General features: G+C 42.1%; 1 protein-coding gene across 1 annotated transcript in view; it reads right to left on the reverse strand.

The window, feature by feature from the left end:
- npr3 (natriuretic peptide receptor 3) overlaps positions 1–14,695 on the reverse strand; it is a 211,077-nt gene that overhangs the window by 962 nt on the left and 195,420 nt on the right. The gene's annotated exons all lie outside the window — the stretch shown is intronic.

Consider the following 14,695-nt stretch of genomic DNA (forward strand, 5'->3'; position numbering starts at 1 on the left):
CTTTCAAGAATTTTTGAGAGAAAAGGAAGGTTGGAGATTGGTCTATAATTAGCTAAGATAGCTGGGTCAAGTGATGGCTTTTTAAGCAATGGTTTAATTACTGCCACCTTAAAAGCCTGTAGTACATAGCCAACTAATAAAGATAGACTGATCATATTTAAGATCGAAGCATTAAATAATGGTAGGGCTTCCTTGAGCAGCCTGGTAGGAATGGGGTCTAATAGACATGTTGATGGTTTGGATGAAGTAACTAATGAAAATAACTCAGACAGAACAATCTAAGAGAAAGAGTCTAACCAAATACCGGCATCACTTAAAGCAGCCAAAGATAACGATACGTCTTTGGGATGGTTATGAGTAATTTTTTCTCTAATAGTTAAAATTTTATTAGCAAAGAAAGTCATGAAGTCATTACTAAAGTTAAAGGAATACTCGGCTCAATAGAGATCTGACTCTTTGTCAGCCTGGCTACAGTGCTGAAAAGAAACTTGGGGTTGTTCTTATTTTCTTCAATTAGTGATGAGTAGTAAGATGTCCTAGCTTTAAGGAGGGCTTTTTTATAGAGCAACAGACTCTTTTTCCAGGCTAAGTGAAGATCTTCTAAATTAGTGAGACGCCATTTCCTCTCCAACTTACGGGTTATCTGCTTTAACCTGCGAGTTTGTGAGTTATACCACGGAGTCAGGCACTTCTGATTTAAAGCTCTCCGACAGGTTAATCAATCCATTACTAATCAGTTTACTCAACCCATCATAGTGTGACAGCAACATAAAGTTCTTGTAAAAGTGGTCTTTCGATAACCTGTGTCATATCTGTCAAACAGTCTGCATTCATCAATCAATCAATCAATCAACATTTATTTATAAAGCGCTTTACAGCACCGACTGGTGTCCAAAGTGCTTAACATTAAAAACACAAATTCACAAAAATAAAACACATATAGAATAAAATTTTAAAACAACACATAAAAAAAGAACATAAAAATATCAGAACATGTCACCTCCCCACTAAGTGTTAAAAGCCAGTTTAAATAAATAGTCTTTAACTTAGATTTAAAAAGTGCTAGGTCAGGAATAGTACGTAACTCAAGAGGTAGCTCATTCCACAGTCTGGGGCCAGCTACCGCGAAAGCATGATCACCCCAGCGTGTATATCTTGACCTTGGAACATCTAAGTAAAGCTGGCCAGACGCCCTTAATGTCCTACTGTAGGGGCGCAAAGTTAAAATTTCAGACAAATAGGGAGGTGCAAGGCCATAAATAGCTTTAAAAACAAACATAAAAATTTTAAGATCAATTCTAAAACGAACTGGAAGCCAGTGGAGTAAGTACAGGACGGGCGTAATATGCTCACATCTAAAAGTGTTTGTTGAAAGACGAGCAGCAGCATTCTGCACCAACTGGAGACGTGCAAGAGACGACTGATTAATGCCCGAATAAAGTGCATTACAATAATCAAGTCTGGAGCTGATGAAAGCATGAATGGCTGTCTCAAGATCACGTCTACTGAGAAAGTGCTTTATTTTAGCCAAAAGGTGAAGTTGGAAAAAAACAGCTTTGACAACAGAGTTTATCTGTTGATCAAACCTCAAACAGCTGTCAAATATCACTCCCAAATTCTTGACAGCTGGTTTTACATAGTTAGCCAAAGCACCAAAATTTGGTGTTACCACATTTGGTATGCCAGAGCACTCAAACACCATGATCTCAGTTTTACCATCATTCAGGTAAAGGACATTTTGGGACAGCCACTGCTTTATATCACGAATACAATTAAATAATGATGACAAAGCATCACTCCCATTAGTCCTCACAGGCAGATAGATTTGCAGATCATCTGCATAACAATGAAAGGACAGGTTGTGCTGGGTTATAACTAACCCCAATGGCAGAATGTACAAAGAAAATAGAATCGGCCCAAGGACAGAACCCTGCGGCACTCCACAAGACAGATGAGCAGTTGATGAGGAGAGGTCCCCAATCATGACAGAAAAGCTCCTTTCAGCCAAATATGATCTAAACCACTTAAGTGCAGTACCCTGAATAAAATGTTCTAACCGGGAGACAAGTACTGTGTGATCCACAGTATCAAAGGCTGCTGTGAGGTCCAACAGAACCAGCACAGCAGGATTCCCTGCATCCACCGACAGATTAATATCATTATGAACTTTTAAAAGTGCTGACTCAGTGCTGTGTCGCGATCTAAACCCAGATTGGAATTTTTCAAGGATGAGATTATCTTCTAAAAATGATTGTAACAGTAAAAAGACAACCTTTTCTAAAACCTTAGATAGAAATGGCAGATGAGACACAGGTCTAAAATTAGATAAAACTGACGAGTCCAGGTGAGGTTTTTTAAGAAGAGGTCGAACCACAGCTGATCTAAGACAAGCATTGATAAAAGTTAGGAGACCCGCTCCAACAGTATTAAAAACCTCCTTCAGCACCTTAGCTGGAACAACATCTGAAGGACAACTTGTAGATTTTATGTGTTTTATAACATCAGCAAGAGATGCAAAAGAAATGGGCTGAAACTGCTCTAGCACAGCATTATGTGCACGAGGAGCAGACAACTCAACATTACAGCTCTGATCAGCGTTCTGTCTGACTAAGGAAACCTTGTCAATAAAAAAACTGAAGAAACTCCTCATAGGTTGTGGTTGTAGCGTCCATCAAAACAGAGGTGTGTGGATTTACAACTGAGTTTATAGTCTGAAATAACACACTGGGACGATGACAACTGCTCGAAATAATATGAAGCAGATATTGTGCTTTTGCCTCCTTCACAGCCTTCTGATAGTCAGTCAGACTGTCCCTCAGAAAACTCAGAGACACCTGTAGTTTGTCCTTTTTCCATTTTCTCTCCGCCCGTCTGCAGCATTGCCTGAGGGCACGGGTCGTGGCATTTAACCAGGGGTCGGATTTTGATTTCCTGGATTTGCAGCGGATCGGTGCAACAGAGTCCAAAATGACTGTGCATGTAGAGTGGAAAGAAGAGAGGATGTTATCTGTGAGTAATGGAGAAACCAGTCCATTCATGGCATAAAACTGAGAGTCCATGAAGGCAGCAGCAAAGTCCCCCGCTGTCGAGGAGGTGACCAAACGGCGGCGAGAGACAGGAACAAGTGGCTTACTAGCAGATGGAGGAGCAATAAATTCAAAAATAACAGGAAAGTGATCTGAAATAGCAATGTCTGATAGGTCCTTAAGTGAAACTGAGAGCCCAAAAGAAATATCCAGGTCCAAGGTGTGTCCAAGATTATGTGTTGGTCCATCCACAACTTGTGTTAGACCAAAAGAGTTCAGGAGGCTTTAAAATCATCAGAAAGCTGATTAGAAGGACAACAGATATGAATATTAAAATCACCACAGACCAAAAATTTGTCATATTTTGGGATAAAATCTGCCAGAAAGTCAGAAAACTCCTGAATAAAATCCTTATGAAATTTTGGTGGACGGTAAACAACAGCACAGAGCACAGGACAGTCGAACTCCATCACAAACAACTGAAGTTCAAAAGTGGAGTAGACATTAGAAGGTGAAAATCGGCATTTAAAGCTGTCTTTAAACACCGTGGCCACACCACCGCCTCGACCTGATGCTCGCGGGGAGTGAAAAACGAGCAGCCGGGGGGGAGGAGCTCAGAGAAGGCGCTATTTTCACCTGGTTTCAGCCGGGTCTCCGTTAATCAATCAATCAATCAATTTTTTTATATAGCGCCAAATCACAACAAACAGTTGCCCCAAGGCGCTTTATATTGTAAGGCAAGGCCATACAATAATTATGTAAAACCCCAACGGTCAAAACGACCCCCTGTGAGCAAGCACTTGGCTACAGTGGGAAGGAAAAACTCCCTTTTAACAGGAAGAAACCTCCAGCAGAACCAGGCTCAGGGAGGGGCAGTCTTCTGCTGGGACTGGTTGGGGCTGAGGGAGAGAACCAGGAAAAAGACATGCTGTGGAGGGGAGCAGAGATCGATCACTAATGATTAAATGCAGAGTGGTGCATACAGAGCAAAAAGAGAAAGAAACAGTGCATCATGGGAACCCCCCAGCAGTCTACGTCTATAGCAGCATAACTAAGGGATGGTTCAGGGTCACCTGATCCAGCCCTAACTATAAGCTTTAGCAAAAAGGAAAGTTTTAAGCCTAATCTTAAAAGTAGAGAGGGTGTCTGTCTCCCTGATCTGAATTAGGAGCTGGTTCCACAGGAGAGGAGCCTGAAAGCTGAAGGCTCTGCCTCCCATTCTACTCTTACAAACCCTAGGAACTACAAGTAAGCCTGCAGTCTGAGAGCGAAGCGCTCTATTGGGGTGATATGGTACTACGAGGTCCCTAAGATAAGATGGGACCTGGTTATTCAAAACCTTATAAGTAAGAAGAAGAATTTTAAATTCTATTCTAGAATTAACAGGAAGCCAATGAAGAGAGGCCAATATGGGTAAGATATGCTCTCTCTTTCTAGTCCCCGTCAGTACTCTAGCTGCAGCATTTTGAATTAACTGAAGGCTTTTTAGGGAACTTTTAGGACAACCTGATAATAATGAATTACAATAGTCCAGCCTAGAGGAAATAAATGCATGAATTAGTTTTTCAGCATCACTCTGAGACAAGACCTTTCTGATTTTAGAGATATTGCGTAAATGCAAAAAAGCAGTCCTACATATTTGTTTAATATGCGCTTTGAATGACATATCCTGATCAAAAATGACTCCAAGATTTCTCACAGTATTACTAGAGGTCAGGGTAATGCCATCCACAGTAAGGATCTGGTTAGACACCATGTTTCTAAGATTTGTGGGGCCAAGTACAATAACTTCAGTTTTATCTGAGTTTAAAAGCAGGAAATTAGAGGTCATCCATGTCTTTATGTCTGTAAGACAATCCTGCAGTTTAGCTAATTGGTGTGTGTCCTCTGGCTTCATGGATAGATAAAGCTGGGTATCATCTGCGTAACAATGAAAATTTAAGCAATACCGTCTAATAATACTGCCTAAGGGAAGCATGTATAAAGTGAATAAAATTGGTCCTAGCACAGAACCTTGTGGAACTCCATAATTAACTTTAGTCTGTGAAGAAGATTCCCCATTTACATGAACAAATTGTAATCTATTAGACAAATATGATTCAAACCACCGCAGCGCAGTGCCTTTAATACCTATGGCATGCTCTAATCTCTGTAATAAAATTTATGGTCAACAGTATCAAAAGCAGCACTGAGGTCTAACAGAACAAGCACAGAGATGAGTCCACTGTCCGAGGCCATAAGAAGATCATTTGTAACCTTCACTAATGCTGTTTCTGTACTATGATGAATTCTAAAACCTGACTGAAACTCTTCAAATAGACCATTCCTCTGCAGATGATCAGTTAGCTGTTTTACAATTACCCTTTCAAGAATTTTTGAGAGAAAAGGAAGGTTGGAGATTGGCCTATAATTAGCTAAGATAGCTGGGTCAAGTGATGGCTTTTTAAGTAATGGTTTAATTACTGCCACCTTAAAAGCCTGTGGTACATAGCCAACTAACAAAGATAGATTGATCATATTTAAGATCGAAGCATTAAATAATGGTAGGGCTTCCTTGAGCAGCCTGGTAGGAATGGGGTCTAATAAACATGTTGATGGTTTGGATGAAGTAACTAATGAAAATAACTCAGACAGAACAATCGGAGAGAAAGAGTCTAACCAAATACAGGCATCACTGAAAGCAGCCAAAGATAACGATACGTCTTTGGGATGGTTATGAGTAACTTTTTCTCTAATAGTTAAAATTTTGTTAGCAAAGAAAGTCATGAAGTCATTACTAGTTAAAGTTAATGGAATACTCAGCTCAATAGAGCTCTGACTCTTTGTCAGCCTGGCTACAGTGCTGAAAAGAAACCTGGGGTTGTTCTTATTTTCTTCAATTAGTGATGAGTAGAAAGATGTCCTAGCTTTACGGAGGGCTTTTTTATAGAGCAACAGACTCTTTTTCCAGGCTAAGTGAAGATCTTCTAAATTAGTGAGACGCCATTTCCTCTCCAACTTACGGGTTATCTGCTTTAAGCTACGAGTTTGTGAGTTATACCACGGAGTCAGACACTTCTGATTTAAAGCTCTCTTTTTCAGAGGAGCTACAGCATCCAAAGTTGTCTTCAATGAGGATGTAAAACTATTGACGAGATACTCTAACTCCCTTACAGAGTTTAGGTAGCTACTCTGCTCTGTGTTGGTATATGACATTAGAGAACATAAAGAAGGAATCATATCCTTAAACCTAGTTACAGCGCTTTCTGAACGACTTCTAGTGTAATGAAACTTATTCCCCACTGCAGGGTAGTCCATCAGGGTAAATGTAAATGTTATTAAAAAATGATCAGACAGAAGGGAGTTTTCAGGGAATACTGTTAAGTCTTCTATTTCCATACCATAAGTCAGAACAAGATCTAAAATATGATTAAAGTGGTGGGTGGACTCATTTACTTTTTGAGCAAAGCCAATAGAGTCTAATAATAGATTAAATGCAGTGTTGAGGCTGTCATTCTCAGCATCTGTGTGGATGTTAAAATCGCCCACTATAATTATCTTATCTGAGCTAAGCACTAAGTCAGTCAAAAGGTCTGAAAATTCACAGAGAAACTCACAGTAACGACCAGGTGGACGATAGATAATAACAAATAAAACTGGTTTTTGGGACTTCCAATTTGGATGGACAAGACTAAGAGACAAGCTTTCAAATGAATTAAAGCTCTGTCTAGGTTTTTGATTAATTAATAAGCTGGAATGGAAGATTGCTGCTAATCCTCCGCCCCGGCCCGTGCTACGAGCATTCTGACAGTTAGTGTGACTCGGGGGTGTTGACTCATTTAAACTAACATATTCATCCTGCTGTAACCAGGTTTCTGTTAGGCAGAATAAATCAATACGTTGATCAATTATTATATCATTTACCAACAGGGACTTAGAAGAGAGAGACCTAATGTTTAATAGACCACATTTAACTGTTTTAGTCTGTGGTGCAATTGAAGGTGCTACATTATTTTTTCTTTTTGAATTTTTATGCTTAAATAGATTTTTGCTGGTTATTGGTGGTCTGGGAGCAGGCACCGTCTCTACGGGGATGGGGTAATGAGGGGATGGCAGGGGGAGAGAAGCTGCAGAGAGGTGTATAAGACCACAGCTCTGCCTCCTGGTCCCAACGCTGGACAGTCACAGTTTGGAGGATCCAAGAAAATTGGCCAGATTTCTAGAAATGAGAGCTGCTCCATCTAAAGTGGGATGGATGCCGTCTCTCCTAACAAGACCAGGTTTTCCCCAGAAGCTTTGCCAATTATCAATGAAGCCCACCTCATTTTTTGGACACCACTCAGACAGCCAGCAATTCAAGGAGAACATGCGGCTAAACATGTCACTCCCGGTCTGATTGGGGAGGGGCCCAGAGAAAACAACAGAGTCCGACATTGTTTTTGCAAAGTTACACACCGATTTAATGTTAATTTTAGTGACCTCCGATTGGCGCAACCGAGTGTCATTACTGCCGACGTGAATTACAATCTTACCAAATTTACGCTTAGCCTTAGCCAGCAATTTCAAATGTCCTTCGATGTCGCCTGCTCTGGCCCCCGGAAGACAATTGACAATGGTTGCTGGTGTCGCTAACTTCACATTTCTTAAAACAGAGTCGCCAATAACCAGAGTTTGATCCTCGGCGAGTGTATGGTCGAGTGGGGAAAAACGGTTAGAGATGCGAACGGGTTTACGGTGTACATGGGGCTTCTGTTTAGGGCTACGCTTCCTCCTCACAGTCACCCAGTCAGCCTGCTTTCCCGACTGCACAGGATCTGCCAGGGGGGAACTAACGGCGGCTAAGCTACCTTGGTCCGCACCGACTACAGGGGCCTGGCTAGCTGTAGAATTTTCCACGGTGCGGAGCCGAGTCTCCAATTCGCCCAGCCTGGCCTCCAAAGCTACGAATAAGCTGCACTTATTACAAGTACCGTTACTGCTAAAGGAGGCCGAGGAATAACTAAACATTTCACACCCAGAGCAGAAAAGTACGGGAGAGACAGGAGAAGCCGCCATGCTAAATCGGCTAAGAGCTAGTAGCTACGCAACCTAGCGGATTCCTAAAAACACACAAAGTGAATAATGTGTAAATAATTTAGAGGTGATTCAGCAGAAGGAGTGCCCCAATCAAGGCACCAAACAGGCCATGAAGCAGCACAGGCAACGCACGACAACGGTGCTAAAATAAAATAAAAATAAAAAAAATAAAAACGAAAGTGTTAGCAAGCTAGTTAGCTTGCCAACGCTGATAAAAGTTAGCTGATAAAAGTGCTCCGTCGCGATGTTTCGACCGTTAGAGGTCTTCCTTAGGCGTTGGAGCACAGTAAAAAAGTAAAAAAAAAGTAAAAAGGTAAAAAGTAAAAAAGTCTTGAAAAAGACTGTTAGTTCAAGTACATTAAATAATTAACACCTATCTATGACTTGGGATGACAGGTGAAGTCACCACAGACCAGGGGAAGCAGCGACAGTGCTGGGTTGAGTACTATCTGGAGCTGTATGCAACCCAGAACAGCCCTGGACAACATTCCTAGTGGGAAGGCCCCAGGGAGTGATGGCATCCCATCAGGAGTCTTAAAGAGTTGGAAACCTCACACACACACACACACACACACACACACACACACACACACACACACACACACACACACACACACACACACACACACACACACACACACACACACACACACTCGTCTTCAACCGCTTAGTCCAATTAAGGGTTGCGGGGGTTGGCGCCTATCCCAGCAGTCATAGAGCACAAGGCAGGGTACACCCTGGACAGGACGCCAGTCTGTCACAGGGCCACAAACAGACAAACAAACACAGTCACACCCACACGCACGCACACCTACAGACAATTTAAAGATTCCAATTCACCTGACCCGCATGTCTTTGGATGTGGGAGGAAACCGGAGGACCCGGAGGAAACCCAATGCAAACACAGGGAGAACATGCAAACTTCACACAGAAAGGCCACAGGCGGGAATTGAAACCATGACCTTCTCGCTTTGAGGCAACAGTGCTAACCATTAAGCCACTGTGCTCCTGGGTTGGAAACCTGTGCTGCTAAAACACCTGCCCAGTCTTTTCTGCCTCTGCTGGGAACAACATGGGTGCAAGCAACTGAAATGTTTTGACTGAACATTTTCTGTGAGTGAACGGCCAAGCTCAGAAGATGCGAGGTCTCCTTGGGGTTCAGGGGGCATGTTCCCCCCTCCAGGAAATTTTGAAAAAAAAAAATTTGGTGCATTCTGAGAACATTTTGGTCAGTTTTTCTTGGTTTAAAACATAGAGGGATTTGACTCTTATACTGGAACAAAATATGGTCGTGATTTCGTTCAGATTTATTTACAATTTTGTATGTTTTGTATGTAACAAGTTTCCACAAATGGACTGGTTGTCTGCATTAATTGACTTCATCAATGAAAAGCATTCTGCCACTTGTAAGTCATTTAAAACTGATGCAATAGTTTTAAAAAAAAGACCATCACCAGATCATGACCGCATATTAATGCCAAATTCCACCACCAAACCAATTGAATTCTAAATAGTGTTGTGAAATACTATCACCACAATGCAGCACTTTCAAATGCCATCAGTTATAATATAAATCATAACCAATGAACATACATGTACAGTATTTAGCACAGTGCTTTTATTTTAGCTCAAAATATTTTATTTAAAAAATATATCTAGTCATTTTTTAATCTATTAAAGAGTAAAAACTGAACGAAATCAATTGTAAGGCCTGAAAGAACTTTCTGTAGGAAGTATTTTAGCCATAAGGTCAAGTGAGAGGGGGAAGTGTTGGCTTTTTAAATACTTGAAAGACACTGGACTCCTTGAGAGGATTTAGTACTGCTACAATGGACTGATGAAGCAGGTGGCAGCAGTGCAACACAAAGGATGTCGTCTACCATTAAACGCTGAAGAAGAAGAAGGGGTACGTTTGATTTACTCACAGGGACACACGTTTTTGAGAGGAGCGCGATTGTGTCAAAATAAAGCCATTATATATATATTAAGTTAGCGGTTTTATATGACTATCAACAGAACATGGAAACAAATTTTGACAGAAATCCGTATACAAACTGAGGTTTTGCACAAATGGAACAGGGTCACATTCCCCAGGACATGCAAGATGCAAGCATCGTCACCTTGTATAAGAACAAAGGAGACAGAAGCGATTGCAATAATTATCAAGGCATCTCCCTTCTCACCACTGTTGGGAAGGCCTTTGCCTATGTTGCTTTAGCGCATCTACAGACCTTGGCCTTGGGGGTTTACCCGGAGTCCCAGTGCGGCTTTCGAGCTGGGAGGTCTACGGTGGACCTGATCTTTTCAGTATGCCAGCTGCAGGAGAAGTGTCAAGAGCAGCAAATGCCACTCCACATCGCCTTCATTGGCAAGCCTTGGTCAGTCAAAGCGGACTCTTCAGGCTCTTGCAGAAGATTGGCTGTCCCCCAAAACTCCTAGAAGTGGTCTCTTTGTTCCATGAGAACATGCACAGTACAGTTTGCTTCAATGGCACAACATCAGAGGCCTTCCAAGTTAGCAGTGGGGTGAAACAGGGCTGTGTCCTTGCGCCGACGCTCTTCAGAATGTTCTACTCCATGCTCCTCCAGTACGCCTTGAAGGATTGCAGCGAGGGAGTGTACATTCACATCAGGGCCAACGGCAAGCTCTTCAACATTGCCTGACTTTGTGCCAAGACCAAGATGGTGGAGGTACTCATCCGTTAGATGCTCTTTGCTGACGATGCATCCTTGACATCACACTCTGAAGATGGTCTGCAGCAGCTTGTTAATCGCCTCTCTCACACCTGCAAGGAGTTTGGACTAACCATCAGTCTGAAGAAGACAAACGTCATAGCACAGGGCACAATTTCTCCCCCTAACATTGACATTGATGGGTACAGCCTGGAAGTCATGAAGCACTTCACATGTCTTGGGTCAACCATCTCTAATGCACTCTCCATTGATGCAGAAATGAACAGCAGGATTGCGAAGACAGTAGCAGTTATGGCAAGACTAAGCCACAGAGTCTGGAACTACTCCAGCCTCACTGAGAAGACAAAACTGCACATCTACCAGACCCTGCATGCTCAGCACACTCCTCTACAGTAGCAAGGCATGGACCGCCTACACCAGACATGAGAAAAAGCTCAACAGCTACCATCTGAGGAGCATTAGATGAATTCTGCACATCGGATGGCAGGAAAAGGTGCTCAACACAGAGGTCTTGGAATGCACCAACATGAGCAACATGTTCACCATTCTTGGCAAAAGGCACCTTCGTTGGCTTGGCAATATCAGGAGAATGGATCCGGGCCACATTCCTAAAGATCTACTGTATGGTGAGCTGGACAAAGGGCACTCATTCGGGTGGTCAACCACGCCTGCACTTTAAGGATGTCTGTAAGGACATGAAAATGTTCATTATCAATATCAACATATGGGAGCAGTGTGTAGAGGACCGTGCAGCCTGGCACCTTACTCTCAGAACAGGTGCCCAGAAGGATGAGCAGGAGAGGAACCAAGGCCTTACTGAGCAACAAGCTAGAAGGAAGGAGCGACAACGGCAGCCTCAGCAGGCATCACAGTACAGAGTACAGTACAAATGCAGCAGAGAATGTCATTCGTGCATTGGACTGATAAGTCATTCGCGCAGGTGCAGATAGAAACAAAAGACAAAAATTTCCTGTATATTTGTACTGTCAATTGTGTCGGTAGCATGGCCCAAGCAGAGGGTCGCCCCTTTGAGTCTAGTCTGCTTGAGGTTTCTTCCTTAAATCATCAGAGGGAGTTTTTCCTTACCACTGTTGCCTGTGTCCTTGCTCTATGGGTTGGTAAGGTTAGACCTTACTTGTGGCACCTTTGTTGTGATTTGGCGCTATAAATGAAATGAATTAAAATTGAATTGAAAAGTGTAAAAAAAAAAAGCCAAAGACACAAACAAAAAAAGCAAAAAACAAACTGGAAGCTACACCTTCGTCTCCCGCAGACGGACAGATGCCAGGAGGAGGATGATTTGGGAAGAAGTCACAGGCATGTAAAATATGAATACGGTTTTTTGAAAACCATTTGAGCGATTGAGAGCCGTCACATGATCAGAGGTAGTTCAAGCTTGTATGACGCCCTGGGTCACCCATCTTTTGTCTATACAGGATTTATTTTTTCTCTCCGTTAGACTACTTGGTACTTTTTAAAACAAAGTATTTGCAATGATCCTAGGGGGCTATTGCCCCTCATCCCCCAGCTAAAACCGCCTACAGAAGACTCATGTAGTGACTCTACTTTGGACAATAACCACTCCAGCCAAATAAAAGGTAAAACATTTGTGCACCTCATTGTGATGCACAGGCACGTGCACATGGGCTGTGCTGCACTAATGCACTTTGTACTTGTGTCTGAATAATTAAAGCAGGAATGCACCTTGCGATAATGGCAAAGCTTTGTTGCACTGCTGATTTGGTGATACTCTGCATGGACACACTGCATATTTGTGTCACGTTGCTCATGCATTTCACACACAACAGTCAGGCTTGTGCACATTTACATCATTGCGTTTGAGCTGCATCACTGCTCCCGTCTGTCACATTGTCTTTTAAAAATAAATCCTTTTTTTAAAAACAGATTTTTTTCCTCCAGACTGTAAATATGTTTGTGCTGTGAAGTTGGGATAGTTTAACATGGGATCTGTAACTCGCTTTTGGAGCCAGCCTCAAGTGACCTTTCGAGGAACTGCACGATTTTACGCCTGCTTCATTTAATGGGACCGGAGGTTGGGGAGAACTGTAATGATAAATAATAGTGAATTATTCTGTTATTTAAGAATGCTCTATGCCGGTTCATATAGTTAACTTTTTAGGTTACATAGCTCTGTGATTCTGACTTTAAAATGAAGAAGGAACATTTGGCACCATAACTGTACACTGTATCTCACAAACTATCTTTCATTTCTTGTGTGGTTATGAACAAAAATAGCTATATATATATATATATATATATATATATATATATAGCTATATATATATATATATATATATATATATAGCTATATATATATATATATATATATATATATATATATATATATATATATATATATATATATATATATATAGTGCTGCCAAAATTTAACAAGAACAAATATTACGTTTATGTGTGAAATAACAGTGAGAAATGTGAGAAATTTGGATAAGACAAAATAAGTAGCACCAATTAACTTAACTGGTTGATGACAGCTTCACTGTCCTCTGTAACGTACTGTGCAGCCAGTGAAGCTGTCTGTCCTTCTCCCAACATGTGTGCCAAGTGGTCCATGCCTGATAACTAAAATTTGGGAAATATGTCTGAGAATGGTTAAAAAAAAATACCTCTTCCTTGGCAGTTAATATTTTGGACTGTACAGTAGAAACTGTATCTCTGTCTTGCCCTCACCTGCTGCACTGTGACCACAGAGCCGCTGACACAATGCTAAGGGAAAGTGTGTCCAAACATTCCTTTTCTACTGCCAGATTGTGGTCACATATCCTGTACTTGGTCAGGAACTGTCTCTGCTTTGAATCTCAATGGTGAAGCCAAATTGCCTTCTGTTGTATTATTTGGTTTGACTTTGCTTCATAATTTAATTGATTCTGATTTGATTTTTGGGAAGCAGTGTTGGTCTGATAAGCATATGTGTGCATATGTGTGTTAGTTAACCTCAGAACCAGCTGGTTTCAGGCCTGATGACCTCTTGGGTTTTAAGTCCTTAAAATTTCAATGATTTTGTGTGCTTGATTTTTTTGGGGGGCGGGGGGGAGGGGGACCGTTCGGTCTGTATTTGATGGAAATTCCTTTTGATTGCACAAAGAGCTCTTCATGCTTTGTCTTTCATTGCATTCACTGGCAGGTCAAAGCTTCCAGATGCACTGAGCTTAGCTCAAGATGTCAGAAAACAATGAATGCTCGAGAGCAGTGTTTCCTAGAGTGAAAGGGTGTGGCCCTGCCATCATCATCATTGGTGATCACTTGAAATGAGTAGCATTGTCCTCCTATTTGTGCGCCCATAGGTGACTCATGAGGCCAATCCTTGATTTACATATTCTGCGGCATACTGGACAGCTATTGTACTTTTCTAGGCTTTTCAAGGGAGGGTAATGGTGCACTGACTGTTGGGAAAGTGTAGTGACACGGACCCACAACAGGGGGCGTAAATGAACGGACAATTGAGGGAGTTAAATTAGAACGCTTTACTGTTGTGAATGTCACAACCACACGCAGCAGATTACAGAATAAATACAAGTCAATTAATGAAGGTGTCGTGTGGGCAGGCTCGACGATAGGAGACGCCCATCTGGAGATGAACCGGAACCACACGATTTCCACCGCCACCGAACCCGAAGGATACTGGAGCCGCCAAGTCCCGAAGTCCCCAGGTGGCCACCGTCTCAGCGTGTCGGATCTGGTACTGCTGGCGGAGAACAAAGACACTCAAGTGTGGGTGTGTGTACACCCCGTAACAATAACGGTGGGAATTCCACCTCCACCTTTAACACACACTCGTGCAGCGTCTGTTTAACCACTTATCTGACGGGAAGTAGGACGAAACAGTCGCGACCCACGCCGGTCCCCTGGTTGACAGCTGCAACACAAGATGAGATGCAG

This window comes from Thalassophryne amazonica, chromosome 5, assembly GCF_902500255.1.
Source record: "Thalassophryne amazonica chromosome 5, fThaAma1.1, whole genome shotgun sequence".
In the NCBI taxonomy this organism is placed as follows: Eukaryota; Metazoa; Chordata; class Actinopteri; order Batrachoidiformes; family Batrachoididae; genus Thalassophryne; species Thalassophryne amazonica.